Source organism: Rhinoderma darwinii, chromosome 3 (assembly GCF_050947455.1).
Source record: "Rhinoderma darwinii isolate aRhiDar2 chromosome 3, aRhiDar2.hap1, whole genome shotgun sequence".
Classification (NCBI taxonomy): Eukaryota; Metazoa; Chordata; class Amphibia; order Anura; family Rhinodermatidae; genus Rhinoderma; species Rhinoderma darwinii.
Genome location: NC_134689.1, coordinates 77,234,700 through 77,254,860, shown reverse-complemented (window position 1 = coordinate 77,254,860; position 20,161 = coordinate 77,234,700). Strand labels below are relative to the sequence as shown.

General features: G+C 39.3%; 13 non-coding genes across 13 annotated transcripts; all 13 read left to right on the top strand.

The window, feature by feature from the left end:
- The first annotated feature begins 847 nt into the window (after positions 1 to 847).
- On the top strand, positions 848 to 930 carry TRNAL-CAG (transfer RNA leucine (anticodon CAG)). The gene has a single exon. It is a non-coding gene; the product is annotated as a tRNA-Leu (tRNA).
- A 751-nt stretch (positions 931 to 1,681) lies between these two features.
- Positions 1,682 to 1,764, top strand: TRNAL-AAG (transfer RNA leucine (anticodon AAG)). The gene has a single exon. It is a non-coding gene; the product is annotated as a tRNA-Leu (tRNA).
- A 1,827-nt stretch (positions 1,765 to 3,591) lies between these two features.
- On the top strand, positions 3,592 to 3,674 carry TRNAL-CAG (transfer RNA leucine (anticodon CAG)). The gene has a single exon. It is a non-coding gene; the product is annotated as a tRNA-Leu (tRNA).
- Positions 3,675 to 6,035: 2,361 nt separating this feature from the next.
- Positions 6,036 to 6,118, top strand: TRNAL-AAG (transfer RNA leucine (anticodon AAG)). Its single transcript has one exon. It is a non-coding gene; the product is annotated as a tRNA-Leu (tRNA).
- Positions 6,119 to 7,142: 1,024 nt separating this feature from the next.
- Positions 7,143 to 7,225, top strand: TRNAL-CAG (transfer RNA leucine (anticodon CAG)). Its single transcript has one exon. It is a non-coding gene; the product is annotated as a tRNA-Leu (tRNA).
- A 753-nt stretch (positions 7,226 to 7,978) lies between these two features.
- On the top strand, positions 7,979 to 8,061 carry TRNAL-AAG (transfer RNA leucine (anticodon AAG)). Its single transcript has one exon. It is a non-coding gene; the product is annotated as a tRNA-Leu (tRNA).
- Positions 8,062 to 10,230: 2,169 nt separating this feature from the next.
- TRNAL-CAG (transfer RNA leucine (anticodon CAG)) lies at positions 10,231 to 10,313 on the top strand. Its single transcript has one exon. It is a non-coding gene; the product is annotated as a tRNA-Leu (tRNA).
- A 753-nt stretch (positions 10,314 to 11,066) lies between these two features.
- TRNAL-AAG (transfer RNA leucine (anticodon AAG)) lies at positions 11,067 to 11,149 on the top strand. Its single transcript has one exon. It is a non-coding gene; the product is annotated as a tRNA-Leu (tRNA).
- Positions 11,150 to 11,903: 754 nt separating this feature from the next.
- Positions 11,904 to 11,986, top strand: TRNAL-AAG (transfer RNA leucine (anticodon AAG)). Its single transcript has one exon. It is a non-coding gene; the product is annotated as a tRNA-Leu (tRNA).
- A 1,297-nt stretch (positions 11,987 to 13,283) lies between these two features.
- On the top strand, positions 13,284 to 13,366 carry TRNAL-AAG (transfer RNA leucine (anticodon AAG)). Its single transcript has one exon. It is a non-coding gene; the product is annotated as a tRNA-Leu (tRNA).
- A 1,349-nt stretch (positions 13,367 to 14,715) lies between these two features.
- TRNAL-AAG (transfer RNA leucine (anticodon AAG)) lies at positions 14,716 to 14,798 on the top strand. Its single transcript has one exon. It is a non-coding gene; the product is annotated as a tRNA-Leu (tRNA).
- A 2,179-nt stretch (positions 14,799 to 16,977) lies between these two features.
- Positions 16,978 to 17,060, top strand: TRNAL-AAG (transfer RNA leucine (anticodon AAG)). Its single transcript has one exon. It is a non-coding gene; the product is annotated as a tRNA-Leu (tRNA).
- A 2,179-nt stretch (positions 17,061 to 19,239) lies between these two features.
- Positions 19,240 to 19,322, top strand: TRNAL-AAG (transfer RNA leucine (anticodon AAG)). Its single transcript has one exon. It is a non-coding gene; the product is annotated as a tRNA-Leu (tRNA).
- The last annotated feature ends 839 nt before the right edge of the window (positions 19,323 to 20,161 follow it).

Sequence of the window (20,161 nt, the reverse complement as noted above, 5' to 3'; positions counted from 1 at the left end):
TTTTCTATAAGTCAGGATGGCCGAGCGGTCTAAGGCGCTGCGTTAAGGTTGCAGTCTCCCCTGGAGGCGTGGGTTCAAATCCCAGTTCTGACAATACAACTTTTATTAAACACACTGCAATGTCATTCCGACAGCGCTAGTGAAAAAACCCACTATGCCAAAACACGCCCCAAAATGTTAGACTCTTCAGATGACTGGCTTGGCATCCAATCTTGAAAGTTTTCTTATTTGTGTAGGATAGGATGACCGAGCAGTCTCTCGTGAAGGCGTGGATTTAAATCCCACTTTTGAATACTCATATTTAAGTAAACTATGTAAGACAATACCGATTCCTCTGCTTACTTGAGTGAATGTTATAGAGAATGGAACTCCACTAAACTACTGCTGGGTACCTCCCAGGGTAGTTTTTCTGTATTTTCAGGTTAAAGCAAGAACAAGGGTTCTTCAGGACCTCTTTTTTATAGCACTGTTAATCATAAACCAATAACTACATGATGGAAATGGAAAAGAAACAGTACTAATCTTTCTATTTTCTATTTCATATTTAAGTAACTATGTAAGACAATACAGATTCCTCTGCTTACTTGAGTGAATGTTATAGAGAATGGAACTCCACTAAACTACTGCTGGGTACCTCCCAGGGTAGTTTTTCTGTATTTTCAGGTTAAAACAAGAACAAGGGTTCTTCAGGACCTCTTTGTTACAGCACTGTTAATCATAAACCAATAACTACATGATGGAAATGGACAAGAAACAGTTCTAATCTTTCTATTTTAAATTCCCAAAAACTGGACCCTTAACATGACGGTTTTTTCTTCCATTTCTGAAAGGCTTGACTTTTCTATAAGTCAGGATGGCCGAGCGGTCTAAGGCGCTGTGTTCAGGTCGCAGTCTCCCCTGGAGGCGTGGGTTCAAATCCCACTTCTGACAATACAACTTTTATTAAACACACTGCAATGTCATTCCGACAGCGCTAGTGAAAAAACCCACTATGCCAAAACACGCCCCAAAATGTTAGACTCTTCAGATGACTGGCTTGGCATCCAATCTTGAAAGTTTTCTTATTTGTGTAGGATAGGATGACCGAGCAGTCTCTCGTGAAGGCGTGGATTTAAATCCCACTTTTGAATACTCATATTTAAGTAAACTATGTAAGACAATACCGATTCCTCTGCTTACTTGAGTGAATGTTATAGAGAATGGAACTCCACTAAACTACTGCTGGGTACCTCCCAGGGTAGTTTTTCTGTATTTTCAGGTTAAAGCAAGAACAAGGGTTCTTCAGGACCTCTTTTTTACAGCATTAATCATAAACCAATAACTACATGATGGAAATGGACAAGAAACAGTACTAATCTTTCTATTTTCTATTTCATATTTAAGTAACTATGTAAGACAATACAGATTCCTCTGCTTACTTGAGTGAATGTTATAGAGAATGGAACTCCACTAAACTACTGCTGGGTACCTCCCAGGGTAGTTTTTCTGTATTTTCAGGTTAAAGCAAGAACAAGGGTTCTTCAGGACCTCTTTGTTACAGCACTGTTAATCATAAACCAATAACTACATGATGGAAATGGACAAGAAACAGTTCTAATCTTTCTATTTTAAATTCCCAAAAACTGGACCCTTAACATGACGGTTTTTTCTTCCATATCTGAAAGGCTTGGCTTTTCTATAAGTCAGGATGGCCGAGTGGTCTAATGCGCTGCGTTAAGGTCGCAGTCTCCCCTGGAGGCGTGGGTTCAAATCCCACTTCTGACAATACAACTTTTCTTAAACATACTGCAATGTCATTCCGACAGCGCTAGTGAAAAAACCCACTATGCCAAAACACGCCCCAAAATGTTAGACTCTTCAGATGACTGGCTTGGCATCCAATCTTGAAAGTTTTCTTATTTGTGTAGGATAGGATGACCGAGCAGTCTATCGTGAAGGCGTGGATTTAAATCCCACTTTTGAATACTCATATTTAAGTAAACTATGTAAGACAATACCGATTCCTCTGCTTACTTGAGTGAATGTTATAGAGAATGGAACTCCACTAAACTACTGCTGGGTACCTCCCAGGGTAGTTTTTCTGTATTTTCAGGTTAAAGCAAGAACAAGGGTTCTTCAGGACCTCTTTTTTACAGCATTAATCATAAACCAATAACTACATGATGGAAATGGACAAGAAACAGTACTAATCTTTCTATTTTCTATTTCATATTTAAGTAACTATGTAAGACAATACAGATTCCTCTGCTTACTTGAGTGAATGTTATAGAGAATGGAACTCCACTAAACTACTGCTGGGTACCTCCCAGGGTAGTTTTTCTGTATTTTCAGGTTAAAGCAAGAACAAGGGTTCTTCAGGACCTCTTTGTTACAGCACTGTTAATCATAAACCAATAACTACATGATGGAAATGGACAAGAAACAGTTCTAATCTTTCTATTTTAAATTCCCAAAAACTGGACCCTTAACATGACGGTTTTTTCTTCCATTTCTGAAAGGCTTGGCTTTTTTATAAGTCAGGATGGCCGAGCGGTCTAAGGTGCTGCGATCAGGTCGCAGTCTCCCCTGGAGGCGTGGGTTCAATTCCCACTTCTGACAATACAACTTTTCTTAAACACACTGCAATGTCATTCCGACAGCGCTAGTGAAAAAACCCACTATGCCAAAACACGCCCCAAAATGTTAGACTCTTCAGATGACTGGCTTGGCATCCAATCTTGAAAGTTTTCTTATTTGTGTAGGATAGGATGACCGAGCAGTCTCTCGTGAAGGCGTGGATTTAAATCCCACTTTTGAATACTCATATTTAAGTAAACTATGTAAGACAATACCGATTCCTCTGCTTACTTGAGTGAATGTTATAGAGAATGGGACTCCACTAAACTACTGCTGGGTACCTCCCAGGGTAGTTTTTCTGTATTTTCAGGTTAAAGCAAGAACAAGGGTTCTTCAGGACCTCTTTTTTACAGCATTAATCATAAACCAATAACTACATGATGGAAATGGACAAGAAACAGTACTAATCTTTCTATTTTCTATTTCATATTTAAGTAACTATGTAAGACAATACAGATTCCTCTGCTTACTTGAGTGAATGTTATAGAGAATGGAACTCCACTAAACTACTGCTGGGTACCTCCCAGGGTAGTTTTTCTGTATTTTCAGGTTAAAGCAAGAACAAGGGTTCTTCAGGACCTCTTTTTTACAGCACTGTTAATCATAAACCAATAACTACATGATGGAAATGGACAAGAAACAGTACTAATCATTCTATTTTCTATTTCATATTTAAGTAACTATATAAGACAATACAGATTCCTCTGCTTACTTGAGTGAATGTTATAGAGAATGGAACTCCACTAAACTACTGCTGGGTACCTCCCAGGGTAGTTTTTCTGTATTTTCAGGTTAAAGCAAGAACAAGGGTTCTTCAGGACCTCTTTGTTACAGCACTGTTAATCATAAACCAATAACTACATGATGGAAATGGACAAGAAACAGTTCTAATCTTTCTATTTTAAATTCCCAAAAACTGGACCCTTAACATGACGTTTTTTTCTTCCATTTCTGAAAGGCGTGGCTTTTCTATAAGTCAGGATGGCCGAGAGGTTTAAGGCGCTGCGTTCAGGTCGCAGTCTCCCCTGGAGGTGTGGGTTCAAATCCCACTTCTGACAATACAACTTTTATTAAACACACTGCAATGTCATTCCGACAGCGCTAGTGAAAAAACCCACTATGCCAAAACACGCCCCAAAATGTTAGACTCTTCAGATGACTGGCTTGGCATCCAATCTTGAAAGTTTTCTTATTTGTGTAGGATAGGATGACCGAGCAGTCTCTCGTGAAGGCGTGGATTTAAATCCCACTTTTGAATACTCATATTTAAGTAAACTATGTAAGACAATACCGATTCCTCTGCTTACTTGAGTGAATGTTATAGAGAATGGAACTCCACTAAACTACTGCTGGGTACCTCCCAGGGTAGTTTTTCTGTATTTTCAGGTTAAAGCAAGAACAAGGGTTCTTCAGGACCTCTTTTTTACAGCATTAATCATAAACCAATAACTACATGATGGAAATGGACAAGAAACAGTACTAATCTTTCTATTTTCTATTTCATATTTAAGTAACTATGTAAGACAATACAGATTCCTCTGCTTACTTGAGTGAATGTTATAGAGAATGGAACTCCACTAAACTACTGCTGGGTACCTCCCAGGGTAGTTTTTCTGTATTTTCAGGTTAAAGCAAGAACAAGGGTTCTTCAGGACCTCTTTTTTACAGCATTAATCATAAACCAATAACTACATGATGGAAATGGACAAGAAACAGTACTAATCTTTCTATTTTCTATTTCATATTTAAGTAACTATGTAAGACAATACAGATTCCTCTGCTTACTTGAGTGAATGTTATAGAGAATGGAACTCCACTAAACTACTGCTGGGTACCTCCCAGGGTAGTTTTTCTGTATTTTCAGGTTAAAACAAGAACAAGGGTTCTTCAGGACCTCTTTGTTACAGCACTGTTAATCATAAACCAATAACTACATGATGGAAATGGACAAGAAACAGTTCTAATCTTTCTATTTTAAATTCCCAAAAACTGGACCCTTAACATGACGGTTTTTTCTTCCATTTCTGAAAGGCTTGGCTTTTCTATAAGTCAGGATGGCCGAGCGGTCTAAGGCACTGCGTTCAGGTCGCAGTCTGCCCTGGAGGCGTGGGTTCAAATCCAACTTCTGACAATACAACTTTTATTAAACACGCCCCAAAATGTTAGACTCTTCAGATGACTGGCTTGGCATCCAATCTTGAAAGTTTTCTTATTTGTGTAGGATAGGATGACCGAGCAGTCTCTCGTGAAGGCGTGGATTTAAATCCCACTTTTGAATACTCATATTTAAGTAAACTATGTAAGACAATACCGATTCCTCTGCTTACTTGAGTGAATGTTATAGAGAATGGAACTCCACTAAACTACTGCTGGGTACCTCCCAGGGTAGTTTTTCTGTATTTTCAGGTTAAAGCAAGAACAAGGGTTCTTCAGGACCTCTTTTTTACAGCACTGTTAATCATAAACCAATAACTACATGATGGAAATGGACAAGAAACAGTACTAATCTTTCTATTTTCTATTTCATATTTAAGTAACTATGTAAGACAATACAGATTCCTCTGCTTACTTGAGTGAATGTTATAGAGAATGGAACTCCACTAAACTACTGCTGGGTACCTCCCAGGGTAGTTTTTCTGTATTTTCAGGTTAAAGCAAGAACAAGGATTCTTCAGGACCTCTTTGTTACAGCACTGTTAATCATAAACCAATAACTACATGATGGAAATGGACAAGAAACAGTTCTAATCTTTCTATTTTAAATTCCCAAAAACTGGACCCTTAACATGACGGTTTTTTCTTCCATTTCTGAAAGGCTTGGCTTTTCTATAAGTCAGGATGGCCGAGCGGTCTAAGGCGCTGCGTTCAGGTCGCCCTGGAGGCGTGGGTTCAAATCCCACTTCTCACAATACAACTTTTATTAAACACACTGCAATGTCATTCCGACAGCGCTAGTGAAAAAACCCACTATGCCAAAACATGCCCCAAAATGTTAGACTCTTCAGATGACTGGCTTGGCATCCAATCTTGAAAGTTTTCTTATTTGTGTAGGATAGGATGACCGAGCAGTCTCTCGTGAAGGCGTAGATTTAAATCCTACTTTTGAATACTCATATTTAAGTAAACTATGTAAGACAATACAGATTCCTCTGCTTACTTGAGTGAATGTTATAGAGAATGGAACTCCACTAAACTACTGCTGGGTACCTCCCAGGGTAGTTTTTCTGTATTTTCAGGTTAAGCAAGAACAAGGGTTCTTCAGGACCTCTTTGTTACAGCACTGTTAATCATAAACCAATAACTACATGATGGAAATGGACAAGAAACAGTTCTAATCTTTCTATTTTAAATTCCCAAAAACTGGACCCTTAACATGACGGTTTTTTCTTCCATATCTGAAAGGCTTGGCTTTTCTATAAGTCAGGATGGCCGAGCGGTCTAAGGCGCTGAGTTAAGGTCGCAGTCTCCCCTGGAGGCGTGGGTTCAAATCCCACTTCTGACAATACAACTTTTCATTCCGACAGCGCTAATGAAAAAACCCACTATGCCAAAACACGCCCCAAAATGTTAGACTCTTCAGATGACTGGCTTGGCATCCAATCTTGAAAGTTTTCTTATTTGTGTAGGATAGGATGACCGAGCAGTCTCTCGTGAAGGCGTGGATTTAAATCCCACTTTTGAATACTCATATTTAAGTAAACTATGTAAGACAATACAGATTCCTCTGCTTACTTGAGTGAATGTTATAGAGAATGGAACTCCACTAAACTACTGCTGGGTACCTCCCAGGGTAGTTTTTCTGTATTTTCAGGTTAAAGCAAGAACAAACCCACTATGCCAAAACACGCCCCAAAATGTTAGACTCTTCAGATGACTGGCTTGGCATCCAATCTTGAAAGTTTTCTTATTTGTGTAGGATAGGATGACCGAGCAGTCTCTCGTGAAGGCGTGGATTTAAATCCCACTTTTGAATACTCATATTTAAGTAAACTATGTAAGACAATACCGATTCCTCTGCTTACTTGAGTGAATGTTATAGAGAATGGAACTCCACTAAACTACTGCTGGGTACCTCCCAGGGTAGTTTTTCTGTATTTTCAGGTTAAAGCAAGAACAAGGGTTCTTCAGGACCTCTTTTTTACAGCACTGTTAATCATAAACCAATAACTACATGATGGAAATGGACAAGAAACAGTACTAATCTTTCTATTTTCTATTTCATATTTAAGTAACTATGTAAGACAATACAGATTCCTCTGCTTACTTGAGTGAATGTTATAGAGAATGGAACTCCACTAAACTACTGCTGGGTACCTCCCAGGGTAGTTTTTCTGTATTTTCAGGTTAAGCAAGAACAAGGGTTCTTCAGGACCTCTTTGTTACAGCACTGTTAATCATAAACCAATAACTACATGATGGAAATGGACAAGAAACAGTTCTAATCTTTCTATTTTAAATTCCCAAAAACTGGACCCTTAACATGACGGTTTTTTCTTCCATTTCTGAAAGGCTTGGCTTTTCTATAAGTCAGGATGGCCGAGCGGTCTAAGGCGCTGCGTTCAGGTCGCAGTCTCCCCTGGAGGCGTGGGTTCAAATCCCACTTCTGACAATACAACTTTTATTAAACACACTGCAATGTCATTCCGACAGCGCTAGTGAAAAAACCCACTATGCCAAAACACGCCCCAAAATGTTAGACTCTTCAGATGACTGGCTTGGCATCCAATCTTGAAAGTTTTCTTATTTGTGTAGGATAGGATGACCGAGCAGTCTCTCGTGAAGGCGTGGATTTAAATCCCACTTTTGAATACTCATATTTAAGTAAACTATGTAAGACAATACCGATTCCTCTGCTTACTTGAGTGAATGTTATAGAGAATGGAACTCCACTAAACTACTGCTGGGTACCTCCCAGGGTAGTTTTTCTGTATTTTCAGGTTAAAGCAAGAACAAGGGTTCTTCAGGACCTCTTTTTTACAGCACTGTTAATCATAAACCAATAACTACATGATGGAAATGGACAAGAAACAGTACTAATCTTTCTATTTTCTATTTCATATTTAAGTAACTATGTAAGACAATACAGATTCCTCTGCTTACTTGAGTGAATGTTATAGAGAATGGAACTCCACTAAACTACTGCTGGGTACCTCCCAGGGTAGTTTTTCTGTATTTTCAGGTTAAGCAAGAACAAGGGTTCTTCAGGACCTCTTTGTTACAGCACTGTTAATCATAAACCAATAACTACATGATGGAAATGGACAAGAAACAGTTCTAATCTTTCTATTTTAAATTCCCAAAAACTGGACCCTTAACATGACGGTTTTTTCTTCCATATCTGAAAGGCTTGGCTTTTCTATAAGTCAGGATGGCCGAGCGGTCTAAGGCGCTGCGTTAAGCTCGCAGTCTCCCCTGGAGGCGTGGGTTCAAATCCCACTTCTGACAATACAACTTTTCTTAAACACACTGCAATGTCATTCCGACAGCGCTAGTGAAAAAACCCGCTATGCCAAAACATGCCCCAAAATGTTAGACTCTTCAGATGATTGGCTTGGCATCCAATCTTGAAAGTTTTCTTATTTGTGTAGGATAGGATGACCGAGCAGTCTCTCGTGAAGGCGTGGATTTAAATCCTACTTTTGAATACTCATATTTAAGTAAACTATGTAAGACAATACCGATTCCTCTGCTTACTTGAGTGAATGTTATAGAGAATGGAACTCCACTAAACTACTGCTGGGTACCTCCCAGGGTAGTTTTTCTGTATTTTCAGGTTAAAGCAAGAACAAACCCACTATGCCAAAACACGCCCCAAAATGTTAGACTCTTCAGATGACTGGCTTGGCATCCAATCTTGAAAGTTTTCTTATTTGTGTAGGATAGGATGACCGAGCAGTCTCTCGTGAAGGCGTGGATTTAAATCCCACTTTTGAATACTCATATTTAAGTAAACTATGTAAGACAATACCGATTCCTCTGCTTACTTGAGTGAATGTTATAGAGAATGGAACTCCACTAAACTACTGCTGGGTACCTCCCAGGGTAGTTTTTCTGTATTTTCAGGTTAAAGCAAGAACAAGGGTTCTTCAGGACCTCTTTTTTACAGCACTGTTAATCATAAACCAATAACTACATGATGAAATGGACAAGAAACAGTACTAATCTTTCTATTTTCTATTTCATATTTAAGTAACTATGTAAGACAATACAGATTCCTCTGCTTACTTGAGTGAATGTTATAGAGAATGGAACTCCACTAAACTACTGCTGGGTACCTCCCAGGGTAGTTTTTCTGTATTTTCAGGTTAAAGCAAGAACAAGGGTTCTTCAGGAACTCTTTGTTACAGCACTGTTAATCATAAACCAATAACTACATGATGGAAATGGACAAGAAACAGTTCTAATCTTTCCATTTTAAATTCCCAAAAACTGGACCCTTAACATGACGGTTTTTTCTTCCATATCTGAAAGGCTTGGCTTTTCTATAAGTCAGGATGGCCGAGCGGTCTAAGGCGCTGCGTTCAGGTCGCAGTCTCCCCTGGAGGCGTGTGTTCAAATCCCACTTCTGACAATACAACTTTTATTAAACACACTGCAATGTCATTCCGACAGCGCTAATGAAAAAACCCACTATGCCAAAACACGCCCCAAAATGTTAGACTCTTCAGATGACTGGCTTGGCATCCAATCTTGAAAGTTTTCTTATTTGTGTAGGATAGGATGACCGAGCAGTCTCTCGTGAAGGCGTGGATTTAAATCCCACTTTTGAATACTCATATTTAAGTAAACTATGTAAGACAATACAGATTCCTCTGCTTACTTGAGTGAATGTTATAGAGAATGGAACTCCACTAAACTACTGCTGGGTACCTCCCAGGGTAGTTTTTCTGTATTTTCAGGTTAAAGCAAGAACAAACCCACTATGCCAAAACACGCCCCAAAATGTTAGACTCTTCAGATGACTGGCTTGGCATCCAATCTTGAAAGTTTTCTTATTTGTGTAGGATAGGATGACCGAGCAGTCTCTCGTGAAGGCGTGGATTTAAATCCCACTTTTGAATACTCATATTTAAGTAAACTATGTAAGACAATACCGATTCCTCTGCTTACTTGGGTGAATGTTATAGAGAATGGAACTCCACTAAACTACTGCTGGGTACCTCCCAGGGTAGTTTTTCTGTATTTTCAGGTTAAAGCAAGAACAAGGGTTCTTCAGGACCTCTTTTTTACAGCACTGTTAATCATAAACCAATAACTACATGATGAAATGGACAAGAAACAGTACTAATCTTTCTATTTTCTATTTCATATTTAAGTAACTATGTAAGACAATACAGATTCCTCTGCTTACTTGAGTGAATGTTATAGAGAATGGAACTCCACTAAACTACTGCTGGGTACCTCCCAGGGTAGTTTTTCTGTATTTTCAGGTTAAAGCAAGAACAAGGGTTCTTCAGGAACTCTTTGTTACAGCACTGTTAATCATAAACCAATAACTACATGATGGAAATGGACAAGAAACAGTTCTAATCTTTCTATTTTAAATTCCCAAAAACTGGACCCTTAACATGACGGTTTTTTCTTCCATATCTGAAAGGCTTGGCTTTTCTATAAGTCAGGATGGCCGAGCGGTCTAAGGCGCTGCGTTCAGGTCGCAGTCTCCCCTGGAGGCGTGGGTTCAAATCCCACTTCTGACAATACAACTTTTATTAAACACACTGCAATGTCATTCCGACAGCGCTAATGAAAAAACCCACTATGCCAAAACACGCCCCAAAATGTTAGACTCTTCAGATGACTGGCTTGGCATCCAATCTTGAAAGTTTTCTTATTTGTGTAGGATAGGATGACCGAGCAGTCTCTCGTGAAGGCGTGGATTTAAATCCCACTTTTGAATACTCATATTTAAGTAAACTATGTAAGACAATACAGATTCCTCTGCTTACTTGAGTGAATGTTATAGAGAATGGAACTCCACTAAACTACTGCTGGGTACCTCCCAGGGTAGTTTTTCTGTATTTTCAGGTTAAAGCAAGAACAAGGGTTCTTCAGGACCTCTTTTTTACAGCACTTTTAATCATAAACCAATAACTACATGATGGAAATGGACAAGAAACAGTACTAATCTTTCTATTTTCTATTTCATATTTAAGTAACTATGTAAGACAATACAGATTCCTCTGCTTACTTGAGTGAATGTTATAGAGAATGGAACTCCACTAAACTACTGCTGGGTATCTCCCAGGGTAGTTTTTCTGTATTTTCAGGTTAAGCAAGAACAAGGGTTCTTCAGGACCTCTTTGTTACAGCACTGTTAATCATAAACCAATAACTACATGATGGAAATGGACAAGAAACAGTTCTAATCTTTCTATTTTAAATTCCCAAAAACTGGACCCTTAACATGACTGTTTTTTCTTCCATATCTGAAAGGCTTGGCTTTTCTATAAGTCAGGATGGCCGAGCGGTCTAAGGCGCTGCGTTAAGGTCGCAGTCTCCCCTGGAGGCGTGGGTTCAAATCCCACTTCTGACAATACAACTTTTCTTAAACACACTGCAATGTCATTCCGACAGCGCTAGTGAAAAAACCCACTATGCCAAAACACGCCCCAAAATGTTAGACTCTTCAGATGACTGGCTTGGCATCCAATCTTGAAAGTTTTCTTATTTGTGTAGGATAGGATGACCGAGCAGTCTCTCGTGAAGGCGTGGATTTAAATCCCACTTTTGAATACTCATATTTAAGTAAACTATGTAAGACAATACCGATTCCTCTGCTTACTTGAGTGAATGTTATAGAGAATGGAACTCCACTAAACTACTGCTGGGTACCTCCCAGGGTAGTTTTTCTGTATTTTCAGGTTAAAGCAAGAACAAGGGTTCTTCAGGACCTCTTTTTAACAGCACTGTTAATCATAAACCAATAACTACATGATGGAAATGGACAAGAAACAGTACTAATCTTTCTATTTTCTATTTCATATTTAAGTAACTATGTAAGACAATACAGATTCCTCTGCTTACTTGAGTGAATGTTATAGAGAATGGAACTCCACTAAACTACTGCTGGGTACCTCCCAGGGTAGTTTTTCTGTATTTTCAGGTTAAAGCAAGAACAAGGGTTCTTCAGGACCTCTTTGTTACAGCACTGTTAATCATAAACCAATAACTACATGATGGAAATGGACAAGAAACAGTTCTAATCTTTCTATTTTAAATTCCCAAAAACTGGACCCTTAACATGACGGTTTTTTCTTCCATATCTGAAAGGCTTGGCTTTTCTATAAGTCAGGATGGCCGAGCGGTCTAAGGCGCTGCGTTAAGGTCGCAGTCTCCCCTGGAGGCGTGGGTTCAAATCCCACTTCTGACAATACAACTTTTCTTAAACACACTGCAATGTCATTCCGACAGCGCTAGTGAAAAAACCCACTATGCCAAAACACGCCCCAAAATGTTAGACTCTTCAGATGACTGGCTTGGCATCCAATCTTGAAAGTTTTCTTATTTGTGTAGGATAGGATGACCGAGCAGTCTCTCGTGAAGGCATGGATTTAAATCCCACTTTTGAATACTCATATTTAAGTAAACTATGTAAGACAATACCGATTCCTCTGCTTACTTGAGTGAATGTTATAGAGAATGGAACTCCACTAAACTACTGCTGGGTACCTCCCAGGGTAGTTTTTCTGTATTTTCAGGTTAAAGCAAGAACAAGGGTTCTTCAGGACCTCTTTTTTACAGCACTGTTAATCATAAACCAATAACTACATGATGGAAATGGACAAGAAACAGTACTAATCTTTCTATTTTCTATTTCATATTTAAGTAACTATGTAAGACAATACAGATTCCTCTGCTTACTTGAGTGAATGTTATAGAGAATGGAACTCCACTAAACTACTGCTGGGTACCTTCCAGGGTAGTTTTTCTGTATTTTCAGGTTAAAGCAAGAACAAGGGTTCTTCAGGACCTCTTTGTTACAGCACTGTTAATCATAAACCAATAACTACATGATGGAAATGGACAAGAAACAGTTCTAATCTTTCTATTTTAAATTCCCAAAAACTGGACCCTTAACATGACGGTTTTTTCTTCCATTTCTGAAAGGCTTGGCTTTTCTATAAGTCAGGATGGCCGAGCGGTCTAAGGCGCTGCGTTCAGGTCGCAGTCTGCCCTGGAGGCGTGGGTTCAAATCTCACTTCTGACAATACAACTTTTATTTACACACGCCCCAAAATGTTAGACTCTTCAGATGACTGGCTTGGCATCCAATCTTGAAAGTTTTCTTATTTGTGTAGGATAGGATGACCGAGCAGTCTCTCGTGAAGGCGTGGATTTAAATCCCACTTTTGAATACGTATATTTAAGTAAACTATGTAAGACAATACCGATTCCTCTGCTTACTTGAGTGAATGTTATAGAGAATGGAACTCCACTAAACTACTGCTGGGTACCTCCCAGGGTAGTTTTTCTGTATTTTCAGGTTAAAGCAAGAACAAGGGTTCTTCAGGACCTCTTTGTTACAGCACTGTTAATCATAAACCAATAACTACATGATGGAAATGGACAAGAAACAGTTCTAATCTTTCTATTTTAAATTCCCAAAAACTGGACCCTTAACATGACGGTTTTTTCTTCCATATCTGAAAGGCTTGGCTTTTCTATAAGTCAGGATGGCCGAGCGGTCTAAGGCGCTGCGTTAAGGTCGCAGTCTCCCCTGGAGGCGTGGGTTCAAATCCCACTTCTGACAATACAACTTTTCTTAAACACACTGCAATGTCATTCCGACAGCGCTAGTGAAAAAACCCACTATGCCAAAACACGCCCCAAAATGTTAGACTCTTCAGATGACTGGCTTGGCATCCAATCTTGAAAGTTTTCTTATTTGTGTAGGATAGGATGACCGAGCAGTCTCTCGTGAAGGCGTGGATTTAAATCCCACTTTTGAATACTCATATTTAAGTAAACTATGTAAGACAATACCGATTCCTCTGCTTACTTGAGTGAATGTTATAGAGAATGGAACTCCACTAAACTACTGCTTGTTACCTCCCAGGGTAGTTTTTCTGTATTTTCAGGTTAAAGCAAGAACAAGGGTTCTTCAGGACCTCTTTTTTACAGCACTGTTAATCATAAACCAATAACTACATGATGGAAATGGACAAGAAACAGTACTAATCTTTCTATTTTCTATTTCATATTTAAGTAACTATGTAAGACAATACAGATTCCTCTGCTTACTTGAGTGATTGTTATAGAGAATGGAACTCCACTAAACTACTGCTGGGTACCTCCCAGGGTAGTTTTTCTGTATTTTCAGGTTAAAGCAAGAACAAGGGTTCTTCAGGACCTCTTTGTTACAGCACTGTTAATCATAAACCAATAACTACATGATGGAAATGGACAAGAAACAGTTCTAATCTTTCTATTTTAAATTCCCAAAAACTGGACCCTTAACATGACGGTTTTTTCTTCCATTTCTGAAAGGCTTGGCTTTTCTATAAGTCTGGATGGCCGAGCGGTCTAAGGCGCTGCGTTCAGGTCGCAGTCTCCCCTGGAGGCGTGGGTTCAAATCCCACTTCTGACAATACAACTTTTATTAAACACACTGCAATGTCATTCCGACAGCGCTAGTGAAAAAACCCACTATGCCAAAACACGCCCCAAAATGTTAGACTCTTCAGATGACTGGCTTGGCATCCAATCTTGAAAGTTTTCTTATTTGTGTAGGATAGGATGACCGAGCAGTCTCTCGTGAAGGCGTGGATTTAAATCCCACTTTTGAATACTCATATTTAAGTAAACTATGTAAGACAATACCGATTCCTCTGCTTACTTGAGTGAATGTTATAGAGAATGGAACTCCACTAAACTACTGCTGGGTACCTCCCAGGGTAGTTTTTCTGTATTTTCAGGTTAAAGCAAGAACAAGGGTTCTTCAGGACCTCTTTGTTACAGCACTGTTAATCATAAACCAATAACTACATGATGGAAATGGACAAGAAACAGTTCTAATCTTTCTATATTAAATTCCCAAAAACTGGACCCTTAACATGACGGTTTTTTCTTCCATATCTGAAAGGCTTGGCTTTTCTATAAGTCAGGATGGCCGAGCGGTCTAAGGCGCTGCGTTAAGGTCGCAGTCTCCCCTGGAGGCGTGGGTTCAAATCCCACTTCTGACAATACAACTTTTATTAAACACACTGCAATGTCATTCCGACAGCGCTAGTGAAAAAACCCACTATGCCAAAACACGCCCCAGAATGTTAGACTCTTCAGATGACTGGCTTGGCATCCAATCTTGAAAGTTTTCTTATTTGTGTAGGATAGGATGACCGAGCAGTCTCTCGTGAAGGCGTGGATTTAAATCCCACTTTTGAATACTCATATTTAAGTAAACTATGTAAGACAATACCGATTCCTCTGCTTACTTGAGTGAATGTTATAGAGAATGGAACTCCACTAAACTACTGCTGGGTACCTCCCAGGGTAGTTTTTCTGTATTTTCAGGTTAAAGCAAGAACAAGGGTTCTTCAGGACCTCTTTTTTACAGCACTGTTAATCATAAACCAATAACTACATGATGGAAATGGACAAGAAACAGTACTAATCTTTCTATTTTCTATTTCATATTTAAGTAACTATGTAAGACAATACAGATTCCTCTGCTTACTTGAGTGATTGTTATAGAGAATGGAACTCCACTAAACTACTGCTGGGTACCTCCCAGGGTAGTTTTTCTGTATTTTCAGGTTAAAGCAAGAACAAGGGTTCTTCAGGACCTCTTTGTTACAGCACTGTTAATCATAAACCAATAACTACATGATGGAAATGGACAAGAAACAGTTCTAATCTTTCTATTTTAAATTCCCAAAAACTGGACCCTTAACATGACGGTTTTTTCTTCCATTTCTGAAAGGCTTGGCTTTTCTATAAGTCTGGATGGCCGAGCGGTCTAAGGCGCTGCGTTCAGGTCGCAGTCTCCCCTGGAGGCGTGGGTTCAAATCCCACTTCTGACAATACAACTTTTATTAAACACACTACAATGTCATTCCGACAGCGCTAGTGAAAAAACCCACTATGCCAAAACACGCCCCAAAATGTTAGACTCTTCAGATGACTGGCTTGGCATCCAATCTTGAAAGTTTTCTTATTTGTGTAGGATAGGAGCAGTCTCTCGTGAAGGCGTGGATTTAAATCCCACTTTTGAATACTCATATTTAAGTAAACTATGTAAGACAATACCGATTCCTCTGCTTACTTGAGTGAATGTTATAGAGAATGGAACTCCACTAAACTACTGCTGGGTACCTCCCAGGGTAGTTTTTCTGTATTTTCAGATTAAAGCAAGAACAAGGGTTCTTCAGGACCTCTTTTTTACAGCACTGTTAATCATAAACCAATAACTACATGATGGAAATGGACAAGAAACAGTACTAATCTTTCTATTTTCTATTTCATATTTAAGTAACTATGTAAGACAATACAGATTCCTCTGCTTACTTGAGTGAATGTTATAGAGAATGGAACTCCACTAAACTACTGCTGGGTACCTCCCAGGGTAGTTTTTCTGTATTTTCAGGTTAAAGCAAGAACAAGGGTTCTTCAGGACCTCTTTGTTACAGCACTGTTAATCATAAACCAATAACTACATGATGGAAATGGACAAGAAACAGTTCTAATCTTTCTATTTTAAATTCCCAAAAACTGGACCCTTAACATGACGGTTTTTTCTTCCATTTCTGAAAGGCTTGGCTTTTCTATAAGTCTGGATGGCCGAGCGGTCTAAGGCGCTGCGTTCAGGTCGCAGTCTCCCCTGGAGGCGTGGGTTCAAATCCCACTTCTGACAATACAACTTTTATTAAACACACTGCAATGTCATTCCGACAGCGCTAGTGAAAAAACCCACTATGCCAAAACACGCCCCAAAATGTTAGACTCTTCAGATGACTGGCTTGGCATCCAATCTTGAAAGTTTTCTTATTTGTGTAGGATAGGATGACCGAGCAGTCTCTCGTGAAGGCGTGGATTTAAATCCCACTTTTGAATACTCATATTTAAGTAAACTATGTAAGACAATACCGATTCCTCTGCTTACTTGAGTGAATGTTATAGAGAATGGAACTCCACTAAACTACTGCTGGGTACCTCCCAGGGTAGTTTTTCTGTATTTTCAGGTTAAAGCAAGAACAAGGGTTCTTCAGGACCTCTTTGTTACAGCACTGTTAATCATAAACCAATAACTACATGATGGAAATGGACAAGAAACAGTTCTAATCTTTCTATATTAAATTCCCAAAAACTGGACCCTTAACATGACGGTTTTTTCTTCCATATCTGAAAGGCTTGGCTTTTCTATAAGTCAGGATGGCCGAGCGGTCTAAGGCGCTGCGTTAAGGTCGCAGTCTCCCCTGGAGGCGTGGGTTCAAATCCCACTTCTGACAATACAACTTTTATTAAACACACTGCAATGTCATTCCGACAGCGCTAGTGAAAAAACCCACTATGCCAAAACACGCCCCAAAATGTTAGACTCTTCAGATGACTGGCTTGGCATCCAATCTTGAAAGTTTTCTTATTCGTGTAGGATAGGATGACCGAGCAGTCTCTCGTGAAGGCGTGGATTTAAATCCCACTTTTGAATACTCATATTTAAGTAAACTATGTAAGACAATACCGATTCCTCTGCTTACTTGAGTGAATGTTATAGAGAATGGAACTCCACTAAACTACTGCTTGTTACCTCCCAGGGTAGTTTTTCTGTATTTTCAGGTTAAAGCAAGAACAAGGGTTCTTCAGGACCTCTTTTTTACAGCACTGTTAATCATAAACCAATAACTACATGATGGAAATGGACAAGAAACAGTACTAATCTTTCTATTTTCTATTTCATATTTAAGTAACTATGTAAGACAATACAGATTCCTCTGCTTACTTGAGTGATTGTTATAGAGAATGGAACTCCACTAAACTACTGCTGGGTACCTCCCAGGGTAGTTTTTCTGTATTTTCAGGTTAAAGCAAGAACAAGGGTTCTTCAGGACCTCTTTGTTACAGCACTGTTAATCATAAACCAATAACTGCATGATGGAAATGGACAAGAAACAGTTCTAATCTTTCTATTTTAAATTCCCAAAAACTGGACCCTTAACATGACGGTTTTTTCTTCCATTTCTGAAAGGCTTGGCTTTTCTATAAGTCTGGATGGCCGAGCGGTCTAAGGCGCTGCGTTCAGGTCGCAGTCTCCCCTGGAGGCGTGGGTTCAAATCCCACTTCTGACAATACAACTTTTATTAAACACACTGCAATGTCATTCCGACAGCGCTAGTGAAAAAACCCACTATGCCAAAACACGCCCCAAAATGTTAGACTCTTCAGATGACTGGCTTGGCATCCAATCTTGAAAGTTTTCTTATTTGTGTAGGATAGGAGCAGTCTCTCGTGAAGGCGTGGATTTAAATCCCACTTTTGAATACTCATATTTAAGTAAACTATGTAAGACAATACCGATTCCTCTGCTTACTTGAGTGAATGTTATAGAGAATGGAACTCCACTAAACTACTGCTGGGTACCTCCCAGGGTAGTTTTTCTGTATTTTCAGGTTAAAGCAAGAACAAGGGTTCTTCAGGACCTCTTTTTTACAGCACTGTTAATCATAAACCAATAACTACATGATGGAAATGGACAAGAAACAGTACTAATCTTTCTATTTTCTATTTCATATTTAAGTAACTATGTAAGACAATACAGATTCCTCTGCTTACTTGAGTGAATGTTATAGAGAATGGAACTCCACTAAACTACTGCTGGGTACCTCCCAGGGTAGTTTTTCTGTATTTTCAGGTTAAAGCAAGAACAAGGGTTCTTCAGGACCTCTTTGTTACAGCACTGTTAATCATAAACCAATAACTACATGATGGAAATGGACAAGAAACAGTTCTAATCTTTCTATTTTAAATTCCCAAAAACTGGACCCTTAACATGACGGTTTTTTCTTCCATTTCTGAAAGGCTTGGCTTTTCTATAAGTCTGGATGGCCGAGCGGTCTAAGGCGCTGCGTTCAGGTCGCAGTCTCCCCTGGAGGCGTGGGTTCAAATCCCACTTCTGACAATACAACTTTTATTAAACACACTGCAATGTCATTCCGACAGCGCTAGTGAAAAAACCCACTATGCCAAAACACGCCCCAAAATGTTAGACTCTTCAGATGACTGGCTTGGCATCCAATCTTGAAAGTTTTCTTATTTGTGTAGGATAGGATGACCGAGCAGTCTCTCGTGAAGGCGTGGATTTAAATCCCACTTTTGAATACTCATATTTAAGTAAACTATGTAAGACAATACCGATTCCTCTGCTTACTTGAGTGAATGTTATAGAGAATGGAACTCCACTAAACTACTGCTGGGTACCTCCCAGGGTAGTTTTTCTGTATTTTCAGGTTAAAGCAAGAACAAGGGTTCTTCAGGACCTCTTTGTTACAGCACTGTTAATCATAAACCAATAACTACATGATGGAAATGGACAAGAAACAGTTCTAATCTTTCTATATTAAATTCCCAAAAACTGGACCCTTAACATGACGGTTTTTTCTTCCATATCTGAAAGGCTTGGCTTTTCTATAAGTCAGGATGGCCGAGCGGTCTAAGGCGCTGCGTTAAGGTCGCAGTCTCCCTTGGAGGCGTGGGTTCAAATCCCACTTCTGACAATACAACTTTTATTAAACACACTGCAATGTCATTCCGACAGCGCTAGTGAAAAAACCCACTATGCCAAAACACGCCCCAAAATGTTAGACTCTTCAGATGACTGGCTTGGCATCCAATCTTGAAAGTTTTCTTATTCGTGTAGGATAGGATGACCGAGCAGTCTCTCGTGAAGGCGTGGATTTAAATCCCACTTTTGAATACTCATATTTAAGTAAACTATGTAAGACAATACCGATTCCTCTGCTTACTTGAGTGAATGTTATAGAGAATGGAACTCCACTAAACTACTGCTTGTTACCTCCCAGGGTAGTTTTTCTGTATTTTCAGGTTAAAGCAAGAACAAGGGTTCTTCAGGACCTCTTTTTTACAGCACTGTTAATCATAAACCAATAACTACATGATGGAAATGGACAAGAAACAGTACTAATCTTTCTATTTTCTATTTCATATTTAAGTAACTATGTAAGACAATACAGATTCCTCTGCTTACTTGAGTGATTGTTATAGAGAATGGAACTCCACTAAACTACTGCTGGGTACCTCCCAGGGTAGTTTTTCTGTATTTTCAGGTTAAAGCAAGAACAAGGGTTCTTCAGGACCTCTTTGTTACAGCACTGTTAATCATAAACCAATAACTACATGATGGAAATGGACAAGAAACAGTTCTAATCTTTCTATTTTAAATTCCCAAAAACTGGACCCTTAACATGACGGTTTTTTCTTCCATTTCTGAAAGGCTTGGCTTTTCTATAAGTCTGGATGGCCGAGCGGTCTAAGGCGCTGCGTTCAGGTCGCAGTCTCCCCTGGAGGCGTGGGTTCAAATCCCACTTCTGACAAT